Source organism: Mauremys mutica, chromosome 21, assembly GCF_020497125.1.
Source record: "Mauremys mutica isolate MM-2020 ecotype Southern chromosome 21, ASM2049712v1, whole genome shotgun sequence".
Classification (NCBI taxonomy): domain Eukaryota; kingdom Metazoa; phylum Chordata; order Testudines; family Geoemydidae; genus Mauremys; species Mauremys mutica.
This window is the reverse complement of record NC_059092.1, coordinates 3,227,703-3,251,619: the sequence shown is the minus strand read 5'-3', so window position 1 is coordinate 3,251,619 and position 23,917 is coordinate 3,227,703.

Sequence of the window (23,917 nt, the reverse complement as noted above, 5' to 3'; positions counted from 1 at the left end):
CTGGACCCAAACTCCCGAGCCCCTCTCTGGCCCCTTAACCAGAGCACCAGCCTTCCTCCCTCTTCATAACACTGGCAGCACATCAGTGGTTCTCGTGAATGTATCTTTCGGCATTCCCTATCATTGTTTCTACCCCTTGTTGCCTTTCCTCCAGGCTGGACTGAGCTCAGTGAACTGTGTTTGTTGGATGATGTCCATCTAAGTCACTTTGTGCAGTGGATTTTCTTACCGTTATGTGGGCCTGGGAAGCTTTATTCTCCTTACGTGCCTATGTTTAATTTTTTCTGGTGAGCCATTTGGCTGCATCTGTATTTAATCTGAGGACTTTGACTAAGACGTATTCTTTTTCAAGCACACAGGCAGCTAAGCCTTTGGTACTTGGTTAATTCATATCTGATTTTTCTGCTTTTGCTGGTTTTCCATGAACAAATTTAGCATCAGAATTCACCATGTTGTGCACACAGTTCTGCTGCCTCTTTGGAGTTTATGCCTTGTCTTGCTACAAATATCACAGCCGTACACATTGACATGATGGGTTTTGGCACAGTGTTTCTATGCTGGGCTTTTTGTTATTCCTAGCTCTGTGCTGTAGCCCTTTCTTTTTCTACTAAAAACCAAACTGAGAAATCTCCTCCTGTGTCATTTGATGTTTTCTGTTTCAGTCTGTTAGTGTTGCAATGTATTTCTGGGTTGCCACCAGAACTGTGTGGCTTTATTTGTTTTATTTAGCTGGAATAGAGAGGTGAAAGATGCAGACTGAAGTCCTCTAGTCATCCAACTAACAGACACAGCACAAGCTGTGGCATTGTACATTTTCCCCATGGGACTCCTTAGTTGATTTTGCTCTAACTGGGCCATTCTGAGGTGTGCTCAGTCAACATGGCTCATTTAGTCCTTCACCTTTCTCCACGGGCCATTTATAGTGGTGACTTTGAGATGCGGGAACAGGACTAAAACTCCAACTCCAACAATTCCCTTCTCAAATGCCAGTGGCTTGCGGCTATTAACAACAGGGGCTACATTCCAACCAATGAAAGGCCTGTAACTCATTCATACTCACCTACTCCAGCTCCTTCCCATAATAGTTATTTTATGAAGAAAGTGCCATTAAAAAAATCTGCTTCAAAAGGGACTCACTGCACAGTCATTTACCAAAAATCAAACTTAAAAATATTTTTACATTGTTCAGCACAATTACTGCTGATTCTCTCCGCTGGTGGCTGGAGCCATGACCAGGAATTTTCCTGGGTTCTCAGAGTGCATAAGGTCTTTGATCGTTTCTTCTGAATTTATCTCTAATGTAGCAGAAATGAGACACTTCTTGGAACTGATTAGATAAAAGACATAAAGAGATGTTACTGTAAGAGAGGAACTGCTGTGGATTCGCCCATGGGCATTGAAATCCTGGTCATTTATTTTACTGTTATCCCCTAGCAAAAGAAGCCTTGACAGCAATTGAGACATCCTATCCAGGAACTGCGAAATCAGTGGAAATGGGGGTCTCACTATTGAAACTGGGGCTAGGGCACCTATTTCTGCCTTTGGATGCTCACACAACACATTGACAGTGCAGACCAGCATCTGAGCACTCAGGAGCTAACCTGAGCACTCAAATGGAGGACATGGTGTCCCCATTTTAATGCTGAGTCCATAGACTCTTTTGTAAAAGGAGGTGGCCGGGTTCCTTTGTCATACTAAAGCATTCAGTGCTGGAGCCCCTGAGGGAGTGCTGTGTGGGGTGCAGGATGAAGAATTGACGGGGGCTTGTATTTATTACAAGGTAGAGCTCAGGTTAAGTTCTGCTTTACCGGCCCTAACAATGGCTGCTGCTGTCTCGGCTGTGATTAATGCCAGAAAGTGACCTCTGAGACTCTGTTGGGCTGAGACGGTGATGCTCACACTTAATCTGATGCTGAATATGAAAGTATAGTAGTCTGATCCCAAAATGGCTACGGGACTGAGAACTTTACAGCCGACATTGAAAACCGTTGGAGGCTCGTTTTGCATTCCAGTGGCTGTAGTTCTGCTTTTGAATTCATAGTCCCCAGCTTCAAGCCCTGACAGGGACAGGCTCCCCCACTATGCAGAAAACAGCAATGCTGGTGTAGTTTTTACAGACTCCTGTGAGCTCTGCTTGATGCTGCACCAGCACTGGACATCTCTCAGCCTGCTACATGGATTGACCCCTTCTAGTTTTATTAGCATAGGTGCAAGCAAGGCTTGGATCACAGACGTTCTCCACTTCTACATCTTCACTCACATAGGATGGAAGAAGAACGCCCTCCAAAATTTGATGTCCTGTGTTGTCCACATGATCAAGGTGTTTCTTCTGGCCTTAAAATCTATTAAACTAAGGGCTGGATGTACTCCCTGAGCAGATGAGATGTTAAACTGATAGCACATTAATTAAACAATGTGGGTTGTGAGTATTTGCTTCTGAAACAAAAAACACTTCCACTAAACTTTCCACTACTCTATCAGTAGCAGCAGTCCCAAACTGTGGAATACCATTGCTGTGCATGGGTTATAAGCAGCCATGTTCCACCCTAGCCATGGCTGTATTTCAGTGGTGGATCAAAAGATTTCTATAGATAGCTGGTGAAGCATTCTGGCTGGAAAGTGCTACATAGATGTAAATGCCTAGCAACATCATTATCCCAATTTTTGGAAGAAGTTGCAACTTTCGAAGTTCTTATACAGATAGCATAGTACTCCAGGGCAAGCCACTTGGGGGCAGGAGTAAACGGGATCAGCCCACTTGGTTTGCAAGGTTGTAATAAAGCATTTTTGTTGATTGGACTTGAAGATATCCTTCTCCATAATTTGCTTTGGTTTTGTGAGCTCTTTGATCATTATACCTCAGCTGTGGGAAATGCGTTGGTTCTCTTTGTTTCAGTTAACTTTCCTTTTTCACTTTCATCCTTTTAGATAATTTATTCTTGTTTATTCTATTCACTTTCATATTTCGGTTTTACTTTCTATTAAAATTCTGCTTCAGTGGCTTATGGTGAGACTTTGAAGATGTCTCTCCCTGTCCTCAACCTTTCCACAGGAACAACATCCTCTCCTTTGCAACCAGAGGGAGGGATACATTTAACTCTTTCATTGCTATATGTTCATAGAATCATAGAATTCAAGATCAGAAGGGACCATTATGATCATCTAGTCTGACCTCCTGCAAGATGCAGGCCACATAAGCTGATCCCCCCACTCCTTTAGCAAGCGACCCCTGCCCCATGCTTCGGAGGAAGGCGAAAAACCTCCAGGGCCACAGCCAATCTACCCTGGAGGAAAATTCCTTCCCGACCCCAAATGGCGGTCAGCTGAACCCCAAGCATGCGGGCAAGACTCTCCAGCCATACCCTCTGGAAAAAGGTTAAGAATATCATATCATTGACCCATTGTACTATTTACCAGTGTGGCACTTAATTAACCTATTGACTAAGCCCGGTATCCTATCATACCATCTCCTCCATAAACTTATCTAGCTTAATCTTAAAGTCATGGAGGTCCTTCACCCCCACTGTTTCCCTCGGTAGGCTGTTCCAGTATTGCACTCCCCTGATAGTTAGAAACCTTCATCTAATTTCAAGCCTAAATTTCCTGACTGACAATTTATATCCGTTTGTCCTCGTGTCCACATTAGCACTGAGCTGAAATAATTCCTCTCCTTCCCTGGTATTTATCCCTCTGATATATTTAAAGAGTGCAATCATATCTCCTCTTATCCTTCTTTTGGTTAGGGAAAACAAACCGAGCTCCTCAAGTCTCCTTTCATACGACAGGCCTTCCATTCCTCGGATCATTCTAGTGGCCCTTCTTTGTACCTGTTCCAGTTTGAATTCATCCTTCTTAAACATGGGAGACCAAAACTGCACACAATACTCCAGATGAGGTCTCACCAACGCCTTATATAACGGGACTAGCACCTCCTTATCCCTACTAGAAATACCTCGCCTAATGCATCCCAAGACCGCATTTGCTTTTTTAACGGCCACATCACATTGCCTGCTCATAGTCATCCTATGATCAACCGAGACTCCTAGGTCCTTCTCCTCCTCCGTTACTTGCAACTGGTGCGTCCCTAGCTTATAACTAAAATTCTTGTTAGTCATCCCTAAATGCATAACCTTACACTTCTCACTATTGAATTTCATCCTGTTACTAATACTCCAGTTTACAAGGTCATCCAAATCTCCCTGGAGGATATCCCTATCCTTTTCCGAATTGGCAATACCTCCCAACTTGGTGTCGTCCGCAAACTTTATCAGCCCACTCCTACTCTTGGTTCCCAGGTCAGCAATAAATAGATTGAATAAAATCGGACCCAAAACCGAACCTTGAGGAACTCCACTGGTAACCCCCCTCCAACCCGACAGTTCCCCCTTCAATACTACCCTCTGCAGTCTCCCCTTTAACCAGCTCCTTATCCACCTCTGGATTTTCATTTCAATCCCCATCTTTTCCAATTTAACCAGTAATTCCTCATGTGGTACCGTATCAAACGCCTTACTGAAATCCAGATATATTAGATCCACTGCATTTCCCTTGTCTAAAAAATCTGTTACTTTCTCAAAGAAGGAGATCAGGTTGGTTTGGCACGATCTACCTTTCGTAAATCCATGCTGTAAACTATCCCAGTTGCCATCGGCCTCCTGCTCCGTAACCAGTCTCTCTTTTAAAAATTTTTCCATGACTTTGCATACTACAGATGTTAAACTAACAGGCCTGTAGTTACCCGGGTCACTTTTTTTCCCCTTCTTGAATATAGGAACTACATTAGCTAATCTCCAGTCAAACGGTACAATCCCCGAATTTAGAGATTTATTAAAAATCATCGCTAACGGGCTAGCAATATCACTCGCTAATTCCCTTAATATTCTAGGATGAAGATAATCCGGGCCCCCCGATTTACTTCCGTTAAGCTGTTCAAGTTTGGCTTCCACCTCCGATACCGTAATGTCTACCCCCATATCCTCATTCCCATCGGTCCCTCTATCACTATTCCTTAGCCCTTCATTAGCCTCATTGAAGACCGAGGCAAAATATTCGTTCAGATATTGTGCCATTCCAAGATTATCCCTATTGTTACCTATTTACCTCCCTTTTAACTGCAATACCAAAACAAAGCAGCATGTAATCAATGTAGACTGTCCATTGTTTCAATATCTCTTTCAATGGGAATTAGGTAGCAATGGGTTGTCTGGCAAGAACTGAGTGAAAACAGCCTGCATTCATTAACATACAATAGGTTTTGTCAGTATTTTTTTTAAATAAACCAGTGTATAAAATTATACAAAAACAACTAAGAATGGAAACCACTTAGTAAAACCAAGTTGCAGTGTAATCTAATCTGCAAATTTACTTCCGTTCTAAATTCACCTGAGTTAATCTATTGAAGATGAAAGTGACTATGCTATTTCTTTGAGACCTAGTTGTTCACCCACTGAGTAATGCAAAGAGAATGAACACAAAATCGGTATGAGCCTCTGGAATAAATGTAGTGCTTGAATGGAGAACATGCCTTTGTACATGCATGAAAAACCTATACATAATGAAACAATATATCTGATGCTAAACAGAAGGAAGACTGTGTAGAAGCTGACCATGATGTTAAAGCGGTTTCTTGAACTTGCACTAAAACATGCTCCTCACATGGGTTGTGTTAATAAAAGCCTTCTCCGAGAAGGGCCTTTTTTCTCTCTGAGTTACAAAGATTTTAAATTTTCAAAGTGGAGCAAAGGTTCAGTGGAGAAAAAATACCCTTATGCACAGCTGCTGAAAAGGGCTTTCAAGACAGCTGTTCTTGTCCCCTGCCTAAACAATGGAGTCTTTAGCTGGCATTTCCTTTCCTTTTCAGATGTGGAAGCTTCTTTACTTTTTCACGTCTTTGTAGAGATGGATTTTTTTCTACCCTTTGTTCTCAAGTTTTTGGGTTGTTTTTTTTTAAGAGATATTTCAGCCTGGAAGATTTGTTTGATTTCAACTTTAAAATGAATCTCTCAAATAGAAACTGTGGGTAGTAAGTGCAATTTGTCTATCAAGTTTATGGTATTTACACAATTGCTTTTTGTTTTATTAGACCCTGACTCTATTGTTAATATTTCACTGGGTTTTCACTGGTATGTTAGAGGTACATAGTGAGAAGGCGGATTTTTCTACCGTACCAATTCAGACGCCATTCTTGCAGCTATTCTGGATTGGGAGATACAGGAACATTCCCTTCATGTCCTGGCTTTGATTCTCAGAACCTGAAGACTGACCTGAGCTCTATCATGAGTGACAGTCCCAGATGACTGGAAAAAGGCTAATGTAGTGCCCATCTTTTAAAAAGGCAAGGAAAGAGGATCCGGGGAACTACAGGCCAGTCAGCCTGTGACGAAGTGGGAATGTTCTTAATGTTTTCTTTGAATACTGAGTGGGGAGTATTGACCTGGGAAGGTTGCAGGGGAATTTTTCTGAGACTGGCTGCATTGGGGATGGGAGACTTTCCTTGAGAGAGGATACCTGAGCATGTAATCCAGGAGGGAGGTTGGAGGCCAGGTGACACCTTTGCCCGGTAAACTGGACAAAAGCAGGGGGAGGAGCCGGGGGGAGGCTGAGTGAGATGGCGGGAGGGAGTTTCAGTTTGGAGCTGGCTGGGAAAAGGGAGGGGAGCCCAGATGAGGCCCTGGCCTCCCAATGGGGCTCTGGCCTCCCTGCTCCCCGATGGACCTAACTGAGGGGGTCCTGTTATCTGTACCTGCAAGACCTGTCTTGGACTGTGTTCCAGTCATCTAAATAAACCTTCTGTGTTACTGGCTGGCTGAGAGTCATGGTGAATCGCAGGAAGCTGGGGGTGCAGGGCCTTGTCTCCCCCACACTCTGTGACACAGCCTCACCTCAGTCCCTGGGAAAATCAAGGAGCAGATCCTCAAGGAATCAATTCTGAAGCACTTAGAGGAGAGGAAAGTGATCAGGAACAGTCAGCATGGATTCACCAAGGGCAAGTGCCTGACTAACCTAATTGCCTTCCATGATGAGATAACTGGCTCTGTGGATGAGGAGAAAGCAGTGGATGTGTTATTCCTTGACTTTAGCAAAGATTTCCCTATGGTCTCCCACAGTATTCTTGCTGGCAAATTAAAGACGTATGGGCTGGATGAATGGACTATAAGGTGGATAGAAAGCTGGCTAGATCGTCGGGCTCAACGGGTAGTGATCAATGGCTCCATGTCTAGTTGGCAGCTGGTATCAAGCGGAGTGTCCCAAGGGTCGGTCCTGGGGCTGGTTTTGTTCAATATCTTCATTAATGATCTGGAGGATGGCTTGGACTGCATCCTCAGCAAGTTTTCAGATGACCCTAAACTGGGAGGAGTGGTAGATATGCTGGAGGGTAGGGATAGGATACAGAGGGACCTAGGCAAATTAGAGGACTGGGCCAAAAGAAACCTGATGAGGTTCAACAAGGACAAGTGCAGTGTCTTGCACTTAAGATGGAAGAATCCCATGCACTGCTACAGACTAGAGACTGAGTGGCTAGGCAGCAGTTCTGCAGAAAAGGACCTAGGGGTTACAGTGGATGAGAAGCTGGATATGAGTCAAAATGCCAAGAAGGCTAATGGCATTTTGGGTTGTATAAGTAGGGGCATTGCCAGCAGATCGAGGGACGTGATCATTCCCCTCTATTTGACATTGGTGAGGCCTCATTTGGAGTACTTTGTCCATTTTTGGGTCCCACACTACAAGAAGGATGTGGAAAAATTAGAAAGAGTCCAGCGGAGGGCAACAAAAATGATTAGGGGGCTGGAACACATGACTTATGTGGAGAGGCTGAGGGAACTGGGATTGTTTAGTCTGCAGAAGAGAAGAATGAGAGGGGATTTGATAGCTGCTTTCAACTACCTGAAAGGGGGTTCCAAAGAGGATGGATCTAGACTGTTCTCAGTGGTGGCAGATGACAGAAAAAGGAGCAATGGTTTCAAGTTGCAGAGGGGGAGGTTTAGGTTGGATATTAGGAAAAACTTTTTCATTAGGAGGATGGTGAAACACTGGAATGGGTTACCTAGGAAGGTGGTGGAATCTCCTTCCTTAGAGGTTTTTAAGGTCAGGCTTGACAAAGCCCTGGCTGGGATGATTTAGTTGGGGATTGGTCCTGCTTTGAGCAGGGAGTTGGACTAGATACCTCCTGAGGACCCTTCCAACCCTGATATTCTATGATTCTATGATGTCAGGGGTGATAGTGGCTGGCCACAGTGCTCCAGGGAAAGAGGGGTATTATCTTATTAGAAACAGAATTCCTTTCCAAAGGGTCTGTATTTGCAGACTGGTGACAAACTAATGACATCTAAATAACCTGCAAGGCGGAGAGCTGTCATATGTTGACATACTCAATGAACACAGTGGCAACCTGTGCGTGAAAGGAGAGGAGGGACTCATTGCCATCTCAGATAAGCAGGTCATTTGCTGCCGATTACAAGAATCAGGCAGGTAATTAATTGGACACAAAGCAGGTGCCAGTTGTTCAGAGGGAGAAAAATTATGCTGTTATTATTATTATTACAGTAACACCCACAGACTCACCCTGCCAGACTCTGCCCAACACACAGGAAGACACTGCTCCTATACTGAAGAGCTTAGTCTTCCCCGTCTCCTCTAGTTATCAGGACAGATACGCAGCCTGTAAGGACCCAATTTTCCACTCCAGTTTATGGAGGAGATTCTGCTTGTTGCCATGTCAAGCTGCACAGAACAATACGCTAGGAATCCACAATTATCATCTATTTATATAATGTCATTTACCCTGGAGCTTCTCAAAGCGCTTGGTAAATGATGGCATTTAGATGCCTCACTCCTATTGATTGGTTGCATGGTCAAGCAAAGCTCCCATTAAAGTCAATTGACAGCAGGATTTGACCATCTGTACAGAGAGGAATCACTTCGCCCCTTAAACACCCCCCAGGGCTCCAGTCCTGGCAGACCCTTCCCAGGCTCATGTGTCAGGTCAGTGATTACCAAATTGGCCTCTGTTAACCCCATCCTTCCCACTGTGAAACGAATGGGTCGGGCCTAGCAGAGAGCTGGAATGTCTGAGTTTGGTGCCCTCAAAGGTAAAAACAACACGTGCCCGGTGTCAGCTCTTTCTGGAGCTCATTAGGAGATGTCCATGCAGAGTTTGGCAAAATCTCTCTTTGGCATTATGTCATGCAGTCAAACTTGCTATGTGAGAACTTGCAACGCTCTCCCTGGACTCTGGGTAGGAAGCGTGGCCCAGTGGTTAGACCGCTAGCTGGGGCCATGGGAAACCCAGGTTTGATTCTTGCTCCGCCACAGACATTGTGTGTGAACGTGGGCCAGTCACTTAGTTGCTCTGTGCCACGGAGTCCCCATCTGGTAAACGGGAATAACAGCACGGCCCTGCCGCATGGCGGGTTGTGAAGAAAAATACATGAAAGGGTGTGAGCTGCTCAGATACTCTGGTAATGGGGCCCTGTGAGTACCTATGACAGACAGACCCGTGTACTTGGCAACTAGTTGTGATGGGGCTCTCAGGAGTGGGACTGTCACTCATTACCATCAGTGGCAGCAGCGTGAGGCCAGAGTCGCTGCATTACTGAACTTCTGGGCCTGGCCTGAAGGAAGGAGTCACTGGACTCTCTATTGTCACTGGATCCCATTGACTTGCTCTCATTGTTTGATGTTATGTCATGTCTCAGGACAATAAAAACGGAAGCTTTGAAGAACATGTCACCATCCCAAAGGCCATTTCTAAGTGACCTTTGACATGAGAGAGCTGGGAGCACGGCTCAGCAGGACAAACACAGCGGTCGCAGCTGGCCAGGAACAACACTTATAGCACTCGTTCAACACCGAGCCAACAGGAGGCACGGAGGGGATGGAAAGAGTCAAGAGAAAATTCCCTGGGCTTGGAGCTCAGCCCAGGCCTCTGAGCCTGGGGGAGGATCCTAACCTGCCCCTGCTGCGTGAACCAGCTAGTCTTGTGGGGCCTCTCCCAGAGTGCCCCCATTGAGGGGAATGGGGGTGATTCAGTGGGTTAAGGGGGGATAATAGAGAAGTCTATAAAATCATGCGTGGTATAGAGAAAGGAAGTGTTATTGACTCCTTCTCATAATACAAGAAAAAGGGACCATCAAATGAAATTAATAGGTAGCAGGTTTAAAGCAAACACAAGAAAGTATTTTTTCACGCAACATACGGTCAACCTGTGGAACTCCTTGCCAGAGGATGTTGTGAAGGCCAATACTATAATGGGGTTCAAAAGGGAGCTAGATAGATTCATGGAGGATAGGTCCATTAATGGCTATTAGCCAGGATGGACAGGGATGGTGTCCCTAGCCTCAGTTTGCCAGAAGCTGGGATTGGGTGGCAGGGGATGGATCACTCGATGATAACCTGTCTGTTCATTCCCCTTGGGGCGCCTGCCATTGGCCACTGTCAGAGGACAGGATACTGGGCTTGATGGACCTTTGGTCTGACCCAGTATGGCCGTTCTTATGTTCTTATGTTCCAATTAGGCCCACCCTGCCTCCCCTGAGCAACTGGGAGAGGAGAGGGGTAAGCTGAGCTGGAGTTAAGCTCTGGTTAGCTTGGTACCAAGTAGTGCTGAATCCTCTTCGTTATTATTTCTATGATGTTAGCAGCTGGAGGCCAGCTGAGATCAGGGCTCCACTGGACTGGGCTCTGCAGACTGATAAAAGACACGGTTCCTGCCCTGAAGAGGTGCACTGACTTACCCTAGGTCACCAGCAAAGCCAGGGATAGAACCGGTCTTCTCGCTCCTAGTTGAGTCCCTAGGACCTTTCCTCCTATTGGGTTGCTCTCATTTGCTTTGCATTCAGATGGGATTACACAGGTTGTGACTGGGTGAGAATTTGCCCTTTGTATTTAAAGGCATGTCTTCTCCCTTGTTTAACTAGGCTTGCAGTGGCATTTTACAGCCTGCAGATTGCACCTTGATTGGATCCCTTTTCTGTCTCTTCCCACCCCCTCCACCCCCACCCCGTTCCTCACAACACTTTTACTCAAAGCATTCATGTGCTGTCATTTTCTGCTGGTCTCCAGAAGCTGCCTGAATTTTAACACAGCCAGTAAAATGCTGTATGTATCCCTACATCGCCAACATTTTAATATCCTTCATTTGTATTGGTGGGCCCTGCCCTCTCTTTCTAGCAGGGTAATGAGGTGAGGCAAGGTACCACCCAGTAATGTATGGGGGAAGGCCAAGCGGACCAATAGGCCCATCATCTAAATGCACAATCCAGGAAAGGTCAAGCCAGCCAGAGCCTCCTTTTATGACTCAGAGCCCAGAGGAGACATTTGAATTCTGAGTTCTGTTGAGTTTGGCTTTATTCTTCTGAGAAGTGTGGGAATGAGATAAGAAAGGGTCACAGAGCCAGGCCATGTGAATGACAAAGATTTTAACAAGGCTAGCAAATGGTGCAATTAATCTCTCTCCTTCCAGCCCTTGCTGCACTGTGATTTCACAGTTCCTTCTCCGGTCAGGGTGGCACTCAATCCCAGCTGGAGTCTTTGATTCAGCACCAGTCAGGGCTCTTGTCATGTCCATTTTTCGCTCCTTAGCATTTCTCTCTGGCCTTGTAACCATGTTCAGTTCAGAACTGGAGCCAGAGATCAGATTTTACTAGGTGAAAACAATGGGTGAAGCTGGGAAATAAGAAAATGATCAGTGCCAAGTTCCTTTCCCAGAACAAGGCCTCCGTTCAGCAAGCTACTTAAGCACATGCCTAACTTGCAGCGTGTGTGTAATGTCATAGGGACGACCCACGTGCATAAAATCCTGGCTGAATCGAGACACAAAGTTCTGACCATTTCCATGGCGCAGAAGGAACATTGGCCCATCGCTCATCTCCTGAGTAACTTACCTAGCAACATTTTCCTCATTCCTATTGCTTTTGTTTGAGAACTCAAGATTATTCGGAAGTTGTGCTGACCCCAATACTCTGCACTCCGAGAACATAATTTGGCCTGAGAATCTCAAAGTGCTGTTCATTAATTCTCACCACTTCCCAAGTGTTATTAGCCATCTTTTGCGGACGGAGAAGCAGGCACAGATACACAACTGCCCTCAGGGACTCAGTGCAGAGGGAGGTCTGGGAATACAGCTCACAAGTCCTGAGTGCCAGTCTCCTGCATTAATCCACAGAACACATTCCATAGCAGACACTTTCCCCTTTGTACACCAGGAGCCCCAACAGCTGGGGAGGTAAATCCCTAGCCAAATAAATTATATGTTCATACCCTTGGAAACAAGACCTGTGACAAATTCCTGTTCCTTCCCAGAAAGGGGTATGGTGGCATGATATCAATCACACTTCAGCCTATATTAAGGTTTTTAAGTGGAATGTGAGCAGTGCATTGGACCTAATTCCACCCACCTGTGGTAGTATAACAAGCCCCTTGAACATAAATGGCAGAGCTGGCTCTATAGGTTATGAATAGTTCAGTAATCTGAAAGATGATATATCTGCTAATATTGCAGATCAGGTTGTTATGCTCCAGAGAAGCTGTATTTGGGTAACTGGAGCAGATTGGAGGTGGAGCTCTCCCTTCTGGCCCACTGGAGATCTAGCATGTGTGGGATGAAGGGAGAACAGTTATTTTCTAAAGGATGTTAAATCAAATGCCAAATGTAATGCAGCTTCTTCCCAGGAGGTGCTTTGCTGTAGACACTCTGCTTCAGTGATAAAGCTTTAACCAGGATAAACATCTGTGTGCTCAGGCTGGAGCTGAGGAGAAAAATCCTTGTCAAGGACATTGGGCTGTGTTTGTACACATCTGAAATGTTAATTTGGAGAGGAATTTGAACGGTGTAATTAATAACTGGAGCAGAGGAGGCTCAACTTCAGGCGGGTTGTTCATGTGCGCCCCACCTTACGAGGTTTAGATAAACGCAGAGGTCATTTCTGGGACTGAATGAATATCCTGCCCCCATTGCCACAGACTCTCCATTTCTGCAGTTATCAAGTGTGAATAGTACATGTCACTCCTACAGGGAGGCTTAAAGGAGAATCTCAAAGCTCTCTAAGCGTATTATTTAACAGCTCCTTGGAATCCTCTTGTGAGGCAACTATTGTTACCCCTGCTTCATAGATGGGGAAACTAAGATACAGACAGGTCAAGTGACTGGTCCAGATTCACCTAGGTCCTCATGCTGCCACCCCTCCAAAGACTGTGAGGCACCTCATGGGCCTTTTCTTGAAGTAAAGTCAGCAGATTTAGGACCATAGGTGAATTTCAGCCTCTGAGTTTAGGAAGAGCACAAGGCCTGAAGCTGTGCTGGCTGTTTGTTCATTCCACTTGGCCTTCCCGTCTCCTCCACCCAGCGCGCATGGGCGAGGATCTCATGCTATATTTCCAGGCTCTCCCATGGAGCGGGTCACGTGATGTTGTTTTAGGCTAGAGGAGCAAACTAGAAAAGGGCAATAAAACGAATGTGTTGCGTTAGCAGATTGTGATGTTGGGTGAAATGAAATCATTCCTCAGCCTTCTCCCATTCCCTCACCGAGACCCCACAGGGCTGCCGAGAGAAACTTGTGTTTGCACAAAAATGAAATGATCAAACCTTCTCTAGCCCTCGTGTAGCGCTGCATGCCTTGCCTTTTATCAAAGGCCTGCTCCTGCTTCCATTGAAGTAATAGCAAAATTCATATGGTCTTCACTGGGGAGTAAGAGCTGATCCATGATTTGTGTTATTACACCCATCAGCGCTGCTGTTTGAGCTGTGATCTCTTCAGGCCTCGCTAGCAGAGTGGTGGTGAACCTGTTCAGTACTTGGACAGGAGACCTGAAGAGAAAACCCGGAGGGCTGCAGGAAATGGCACTGGTGGGTTGGGCTGCTGTGCCCTGGGAGTGATTAGGTACCCAACACCCCAATGTGCTACCGGTACAGAGGCCTTATAAAATGGTTTATTTTTCTTGTGAGTTCTTTGGGTCAGGGAATGTGAGGTGAGGCCTCTGTAGCTGTAGGTATGTAAAGAGTTAACAAAGTGCCAGTAGGTGGCGCTGAAGAGTATGTGCCACAGTTCCTAACTGACGGGCCCAATAAAAGTTGTTTTGTTTTGTTGTGGTGCCCTGCAAATGGCTTCCTCTGAGCGGCTTTTTACACCAGCTAGTCACAGGTGTACAGTGTGTATTTAGCACAACTGAGCCCAGGTCCCAGACTAAGGCCTGCAGACACTACAGCAACAAGCAACCACAACAGTAGCTTGGAATCCCTAAAAGGGGCGTGCTGGTGTGTACCTGTGAGTTGTTATTGTGTAGGGGGCTTCATAGAATCATAGAATTCAAGATCAGAAGGGACCAGTATGATCATCTAGTCTGACCTCCTGCAAGATGCAGGCCACATAAGCCGATCCACCCACTCCTTAAGCAAGCGACCCCTGCCCCATGCTTCGGAGGAAGGCGAAAAACCTCCAGGGCCACTGCCAATCTACCCTGGAGGAAAATTCCTTCCCGACCCCAAATATGGCGGTCAGCTGAACCCCGAGCATGCAGGCAAGACTCTCCAGCCATACCCTCTGGAAAAAGGCTAACAATATCCTATCATTGACCCATTGTACTAATTACCAGTGTGGCACTTAATTGACCTATTGACTAAGCCCGTTATCCTATCATACCATCTCCTCCTATAAACTTATCTAGCTTAACCTTAAAGCTTGATGTGTGATCTTCAATAAAGCCCTTGTGTTTTATCTCATCTTCATGCGATATTGAGAGTACAAGCCCCGGTTTAAAGAGGCAAGGCATATTCATTTATGGGGAAGTTCCATGTTTGTGGCTCTCAAGGCAAATGTACCTTCAAGCTCAAGGATTTATGGCAACAACCCTTGGATTTTTGTTTTTTCTTAACAGCTTTGGGATTTGTAACATCCAGAAAACAGTCACGCCCAAGGGATAGCGCCTAAACCAACATGCATTATGTCACTTCACACCATGTTAACCTCCCTGCATATTTTCCAAAATAATCAGATTTGACTGTTTCCTTGCAAATTGATAGAGCATAAAGGAGACAGCCGAGCTTACAGATGGCTGCATAGACAGAGACGACCCTTTGAATTAAAAATAATTCTGCATGTCAGGACTTGTCCAGGGTAATCAAAACCACCCAGGAACCGTTGATCTCACTCAAATACACAATGAAACAACTTTTCACCCACAGCCTACGCTTTCACAGTATATATTTATAGATGTATATATGTGCACACATACACACACCAAGCACAAACAGTACATCTAGGCACATGATGTGGTTTTTATGTGTGTCCTTTGTATGTGTAGATAGATAATCATCATCATCTATCTCTTGGGTGGCTACTAAACGTTTGTGAATGTACAGCATGTTGACAATCCTGCATACTTCAGGGCTAGAGACTTAGGCTGAAATTTCCAAAGTCACCAAGACTTTGAACTTCCAAATCCCATTAAAATTAATGGGGACAGGTGTCCAAATGCCTAGAGACAGCTTTGAAAACCTCAGGCATATGTCTTTGCTGCCCTTTCAGCATCTAGGATTCTGTTTACTGGTATCACATGGGAAGAAGTGTCTCAGCACTGACAGACTTTTAGAAAAATGCATTGATCAAAATGGGCTCAAGTGGTCTGAAAAATTCTCCACTTCTTTCTCCCCTAACGTGCTTGCTAAGTTTAAAGACGCATCTCACAGCTTGTTGATGGAGAAATCTCCAAGGTGGTGACTGGGGGAACAGGGCTCAGGAATTGATAAGGAGGCTTGGAGCCTTTCATCGCCAGCTCCCGGGTTCGAAGCAAGCTGGCAGGGAGTTGATGTCATTGCTATTTGGCAGCTGTTCCCTGGCCTGTGTGAAGTGAGTGAGCAAGCTTCAGCCACACTGGGCTCTCAGGGAGGGGTTCCCACACCACAAAAAAACCCTCCCACTTTGGCACAAATTGGTCCCTGGACTGGCAATCCCAGCAGGAAGTGAACAGAGAGGCACTGAGAGCCCATTGCTGTCTCTACAGGGGCATGGCAGGCTGAGCTGTGCTGTTATCTGGTGTTGCTGGTTACACGGAGGGTGTCTCTCCAGCTCGCTCTCCCTGGAAAGTTCCCAGGGCTGTAAACTCAGCACTATACTCACTTTAAAAATACAAGGGAGAGAAGGTGGGTGAGGTCATACTTTTTGTTGAACCCACTTCTGTTGGTGAGACAGACAAGCTTACCAGCTAGCTTCTCTCTCTCACCAGAAGAAGTGGGTCCAATAAAAGATATTACCTCCCCAACTTTGTCTCTCTAACATTCTGTAGTCATTAACGTGACTACAACTACACGGCACTTCGAAATACAGGGTGGTTGTGGTGACCCCCTCAGTTAACCAAGCTAGAGACCTGCTAGCTTGATTCCCTTTCCCTGAAAGCCGGAATGTGGCTAGCTCAGGACACAGTCATTTTCTCTGACAGGCTGTGGTCAGTGTAGATTGTCCTGGGCTTTATTTAACTCTTCAGATTAATACTGCCTTTTGCAAGGACCAAACCCCCTCTCGGAGCTGTTCTCTGCCATCTAATTAAATATTTCTCCTTAGCTGCCTCATCGGAAACAACAGCTTATCTCCTGAGTGCCTTAAATGACTCACAATGAGAGGAGTTGGTGCATCTTTAGATCCTGCAAAGTGCCTCAAACTCCTTCCTATCAACTGCTCTGCTAGTTCCAGTACCCTTTAAATGGGTGTCTCTTACATTGTGTCTGTCTAGTGAAATGAGAAGTGTGGCATGACTGGAAATCATCATATTATCATGGTTACCCTGTTTTCTACTAAATACCCTGTTCGTCACTTTTTAGATTAATAAGACAAAACAGTCAGTTCTGCAGATTTTCTGGGAAAACACAGTAAGGCCCCAATTCTGCAATGAACGCCATGTAGGAAATCCACTACCCCCATGTGGAAACTCATCGACTTTAATATCTCTCCACCTAGACCCTCTCACACACAGAGTCTGTTGCAGGACTAATTCAATAAACGAACAGGCAGGAAGATGTCAGCTAGATTTAAATAATGTTAAACAAATGAATGGTTGTGAATAGGGCTCAGGGAGAATTTATATCTGCTCTAGGGTCAGGAATTAAGGCCAGGATGCTGCTGGCAATATACTATACACCATTTCAGGTGTATGAATTAGCCAGGTTTCAGGGGAAGAGAGTGTGCAAAGTTCTGGTACATAAGGTTAACTCAAACACTGCAGCATTCTGGACTCTGCCATTCCTCTTGGGGAGAGCATTAATTGCCTAGAAGGAATGAGAAGGACTTTTTCAAAGCAATGTATTCCCTTCCTCTCCTTTGAGTAAGGTTGAAATTTCATAGGTTTCACGGGGAAGCAGACATCTTTCATTTTCCAAGTGATCATCTGCAATGGGCAACTGAGTTAAAAATAACAGGAAAATATTTGTTCAAGATATAGTTCTTTTTAAAGTAGTGTCTGGCTAACGGGCTGGAATATCTCATCAAAGCAAGTGAGAGTAAAGAAAACAGAAACATTTCACTTTCGCAATGAACATGAGTTGACTAAAAATCAGTCACTTACAAAGTAGCCAAGTGCAGATGTCACACCTCACGTGAGGAAGTTGGGATTTTGTTATAAATAGAGGAATAAATGTAACAAATTGACAGGACATTGTAACACTACTTAAGGTGAACATTAGGCATTAGTATCTTCTTCAAGCACCTCTGAACAATTATACGTTTCATAAGGCACTCCTGTGCATGAAGTTTCATCTTCAGACCTTCCTGTGTGACTGCCTTCTTCCATTTTCCATCACAGTCACATCCATCCTCAAGCACCTTTCCTTTCTCTTCTTCTTCTTCCACTTCAGAGTTATTAGGTCTTCACTAGAAGACATTTGGCCCCATAGTCTACTGATACAGAGTTAGACTGGAGTCTCTGGCAATGGCCACTCCACAGAGAGGTGACCCTACCCCCACATGGGCCATATGCTACTTACTGCCATGGCAATTCCCGAGTGCCAGGGTTTCTCTGCTACTCTGCCTATGAATAACTCTGGTCTATCTGGGTACACAGCACATGGATTGTTTTGTGGCTACCGTGCTGGACTGAGACCTAGGAGTGTGCGGTTCAATACCTGGTTCTGCTACAAGCTCTGTGACCTTAGAGAAAACAATCTTTCTGGGCCTCAGTTTGCCATATGTAAAACAACTTTCGGTCTCCCATTCTATTGACTGTAAGTCTTTCATGGCAGGAACTGTCTCTTGCTATGTCTTTGTAGGGTGCCTACCACATGGGGCAGAGGTACTATCACAGTGATAATGTTTATGCTGGACTCCACCATGCAGCATGTGAACACCTTAGAAGTTGTAGAAGAAACACATGGGTTTCTCAGAGTCTCTCTGCGTTCCTTGATGGAGGAAATCTTTCGTCCTGTCCGACTGGCTGGAAGTTGTAAGGAATGATGTGACTTGCAAGTATTTTGAGGGGTCTCTAAGAGTTCGGCTTCCATTCCATTGTGGCATGAGCTCATCGAGCTCTGCAGTAAGTGGTAAACAGCAGATTTGTAAATTACTAAGGAAATTCATTATTGTTCTTTGCAAGGAAAAGTTAGCAGGGAGATGCCAGCACAGTGTACGGACAGTTGAGTGTCAGCTCATTAGCTCTGGCAAATTTGTTGAGTATCAGGTTATTAAAAGGCTAATTTCTCTTTCTTTGGCAAAGTTTTGCCCTAAGAGAATGGCATTTGAAGTGGGAAAAGGGAGACATGGGGTTCAGATGGGGCACTTATTTGGGGGAAAATCCCTCCTCTGAAAGCAACTGAGACTTTGGATTGGACCCACTGAAACATTCATTTGCCGTTTGTTAAATACACTTCCATGCAGATACAGGGCTGGAGAACAACCTATCCTGCCTGTCTCCAGATTGGGTGCAGCACCACCAGTGGCAGTGCAAGCTCCCCCAAAAAGTGTCCTGCCAATGTGCTTGTGATGGGACTGGGCGTACCAGTGGTGTTGCCTAGTTAGTTCACTGGGCCCCAGCTCTCCGGCATCCCTTGCTGGCAACCACTCCAAAACTGTAGCAGTCCTTCTTCCGGGAGGTACAGACTTAGCCCTCTGGCCAGGTCACCAATAGTGTGTGTCCCCTTACAGGGTAACCAAGTGCAACAAAATATATACAGTCCAACATCCCTGCAAAAGAAAAGGTCTTCAGCCACCTCCAGGTCCCTGTGAGCGGTGCACCCTGGACTCAGGCTCACAATTAGAAACTGTGCAAAAGACTGTGTGCAAAAGGAGACCAAATGCAAAGCGGGGGAGAAAAAGCTGAGTAAATAGGAATGCCAGCCTCTGCCTCCAGCCTTCCCCATGACAATCATCACAGTACTTAGAAGACACAAAAGGCCAAGGGGAGACAAGAAAAAAAATGAGGTGGAAGGGCAAGTGGAGAAAAGATGATAATAATAAAAGTGTAAAAAGAAAATGAAATAAATACAAGGAAAAAGCCAGGCTGCATCCCAATAGACTGCGGGGTCCAGTGAGCAGATGTGACACAAAAAAAAGGTAGAACACCTTGCTTCCTGAATAATACAAAGATCAGAGCACAGGTGATAAGAAATTGAAGAAAGGAAGGGTAACATTTGAATGCAGAAATTACTGAAGAGAGTAAACTGCAGGCAATATGCTATTTTGCTATGCTAATAAAGAGATGAAAGCAAATTGAACGGGAGCAGAGACTGGCAAAAGTCTTATTTTTGTTGGAAAGAATAAGAGGATAAATGTTTTTAACATTTATGAAGTCACAAAATAAAGCAAAGAGACTCAGAACATCAAGCTCATAGATGAGAAAATTAAAGTACATAAAATATTTATTCATTGGTGCTTGGTGGCTGTCAGCCATGCATGCATTTGTAGAAATGGGATGTTTCTGGGCATAGTTATAGACTCTCCCCACCCCCACTCCAGAGATGAACAGGAACAATTTGGTAAATAGCAGCTGAATATGCAGTTCATTTTCCACATTCCATTAATGTTTCATTTCTTAATACCCTCAAAATAAAATGGGAAGTTGGTGTAGAACATTATTCCCTCTTAATATAATAATAAAAAAAGTATGTGGCTCCAGGCCAATAATCAAGATTATTAACTGGCATCTGTATTAAAATGTGATGTTAATGTTGGTAAAAGGTGCCAGATTGACAGAAGCCCTGTAGTAATCAGCAGAAACAGGTTCAACAGTGGCATCACAAAGTTACCTCCCGGTGCCCACGTGTTCTGGTCTCGGGACCAGCTCTGCAGGATGCTTTTTATGCTTCTTGCTGACATTGCAAATGAAGATGGCAATTGTTGTGGCACATGTGGCCCAGCTGCCTGCTGGGAAATGCACTGAGACCCCTGCAGTTCATTTCACAGTGTGGAGACAACAGAACAGCCAACAGCTGGTAATTTCCATGGCTGAATTCATGACTGTGATTGGAATGGTGGCTTTTAATGAAAATGTGATTAAGTATATCTGATCAGTTACCCCATTAAAATCAATGAACCTTTTAAATACTTTCTTACCTTTTGTCAGTTCTTCCCCTTACTTCCCAATTATGGACCTGGGGTTCAGTCATTGAAATGAGACTCTAACATAATGTCTTAATGTTACCTCGTATCAAAGGGACATTCCACGTACGTTTTAAGAACAATGCTACAATGCCTGGAACAGTTCAGTTCCAAAAACAAGACAGTTACACTGTTGGCTTCACCCCAGCCTGTGTCCCATTAGTCTAAAGCAATGGTCTGAAAGGAGGTTATTGGCTTCTGTGTTTCACATCACTCTCCTTTTCTCTTGCTAGTTGTTTTTTTTAAAGAAATCCACCCACAAGGAAGGAACAAGAGAGACCCCATTAATGGAGAGAGGGAGCATGTTGTAAGATGGAGCAACCATTCCCAGGTCAAAGTAATACCCTTTTATGACTGAGCATGGAAGGGCAGATTTGTGGTTTTAATTCTGAAAGGCCCAATGTTAAATTGTAATAGTAAACATGCCCAGTTATACAGCAGCTGGAGAACAAATCTGCTGCATATTCAGACTGATTCCAGCTTCAGACAACAGCCAGCCAGGAGAGCCTTTGAAAGGGTTCCGGGGCCCAGTGGAAACAAGATGAAAGGTCAACAAGAGCATGGATTTGTAGGTGGAGGAACAGCAAATCTATAGGATATTGTTTGGAGTCACTGGCTGGGGAAGTTAGAGCAATGCCTCCCATTCCTCCTACCACATGTGGCAGCAGTGTTTGCAGGGGAGCCATGGGATCTGTAATGTATTGTGCTACATACACCAAAGCAACAGGGCCTTATTCAACTTCCCCTTGAAGGATCATGATGCTGTGAGTTTGGCACCAAGGAGAGCAGAGGAGATTCTGAGGGCTAGCAGCTACAGAAAAACATTTTGCTGCTCAGCTGATCGCCCACCTACTACATGGAACACGAGCATGAGGTTCAGCTGTCATCAGCTTATCCTTTTCAGGAGTTAGGCTAGAGGCTAATAACTTGCCCATTGCCTGGGGCCAAATACAGCCCATTACTAATTTTAATTTGTTTTATAAGGAATTCCATTTGTTCCAGTGCTCTGGTTCACATCACTAGGTATCAGTTGTTTATTCTCCTGACAACAGAATTTTGAGTTTACCACTTGCATTTTCCTGTACTGTGTAGCTGTAGTTCTTGTGTAGTTTGTCATTTCCCTCCACTCTCTTAGAAGTGAGCATTTCTTTCCGGTCATTGAACCAGCTATATTTGTTTATATTCCCTTTTCTGTAGCTTGTGTTGAACATGCAACACCTGGCAGACAGGAGGAACAGAGAGGTTAATGAATACCCTTTGGAACAAAACATCACCTCTCACCTTACCGCATACCTTACATGATTGCCAGGCTAGGGAGATGATCAACTCTGAAAACACTCACATGTTCAAAGCCAAGAGATTTACAGTGATCTCGTCACGGGCCCACAAAGAACGGTGCTCTTTGGTACAACGTTGCACCTGAAATCACTTTGAGGAGAGATTGTCAAAACTGCTGAGGATGCTCTGAACATCAAGCTTCTGTTGTTTGTCAACCCACTAGTTTTGTTGCTTGTCTCTGGTTTGAAGAACATGAGGAATAGTGCCACATAATTGATGGAAAATGTAAATGTTTCATCTACTATTTAGGACAGAAGAGTGTGTAGCCACACCTTGCTCTGAACCTGTCAAGGTGGGTGGGTTCAGTGTGCAAAGGGAACATAGCGGATGGTATCAAGGGGCTGAGTTTCAGTTTAGGGCACTTTGGGGTGGTCTCTGGAACCCAATTTCCCCTGGGTTTCCCCAATCCTACTTGTACATAGTGATGGGCAAACCTCAAAGGTTTGGAAGCTTAGTTCAGTTCACATGAACAGGCCAAAATGTATATATGCCTCTCTAAACTATAGCCAGAATCTCCAAAGCTGGGCTGGAGTTTTCAAGAGGATGCAGCCTCTCTTATCAGATTCTGGCTATTTCCTGCTTCTGATCAAGCTGCAGTCTGGAAATGCAGAGACAACATCACAAAGGAAAAATGTTGGGGCTAAAATGCTTCCAAAGCCATAAAGGATCCATGTGTAGCCTACACTTAAAGACTGGGTCTTTGTCCCACTATAGAAGCTGGGCTACCTAAGAGGTTAATGCTGATAAATCTGCTAAATGTGCTAACCAGAGGACTTAGTCCATTAGATTGAATGATCATGATTTCTGGTTTTAATGGTGAAGGTCTGTAGTTCAAGCCTCAGTGGGGATCATTTACATAGGATTATTTGGGTTTGAGGTTGGAGTGAAGTTCAGGTTAGTTGTTAATTTAACCAAATATCAAGTGTTTATGTTTTATTATACCACTGATTTTCCCTGGGCCCATGAGTCTGAGGAGAAACTATACTGAAGGGCCCCAGAAATGTCCAAATCCTGCTTCTCCATGGAAAGCATCATCTATGATGTGTGACTGGACTTTGGACACGGGGGGAGAAACAGTTCTTATATTTCTTCCACTCACTCATTAATTGCACATTTCTATATAATATGGAGATTGGAACATTAATATAATTAAAATATACAAATATTGTTACTTATAAGCAGAATTATTTGAAATCATACATTCTGGGAAGTTCCCTCCATCCCTTTGTTTTTACAGATTTGAGTCTTATCCTCAGATGTGTAAACTGGAGTAACATCATTGACCTCCACTGAGCTTTGAAGATTTGCATCAGTTGAGAAGCTGCCTCTTACTCTTTAGTCTGGTAGTTTATTTAAGAAAAAAACTGACACGTGACCAAGTATGGAAGAAACAAGAGCAACCGATAGAATCATAGACTATTAAGGTTGGAAGAGACCTCAGGAGGTCATCTAGTCCAATCCCCTGCTCAAAGCAGGACCAATCCCCAACTAAATGATCTCAGCCAGGGCTTTGTCAAGCCTGACCTTAAAAACCTCTAAGGATGGAGATTCCACCATCTCCCTAGGGAACCCATTCCAGTGCTTCACCAACCTCCTAGTGAAATAGTGTTTCCTAATATCCAACCTGGACCTCCCCCTCTGCAACTTGAGACCATTGCTCTTTGTTCTGTCATCTGCCACCACTGAACAGCCGAGCTCCATCCTCTTTGGAACCCCCTTCAGGTAGTTGAAGGCTGCTATCAAATCCCCCCCCCCATACTCTTCTCTTCTGCAGACTAAATAAGCCCAGTTCCCTCAGCCTCTCCTCGTAAATCATGTGACCCAGCCCCTTAATGATTTTCGTTGCCCTCCCCTGGACTTTCTCCAATGTATCCATATCCTTTCTGTAATGGGGGAGGCTCAAAACTGGATGCAATACTCCAGATGTGGCCTCACCAGTGCCAAATAGAGAGGAATAATCACTTCCCTCGATCTGCTGGCAATGCTCCTACTAATGCAGCTCAATA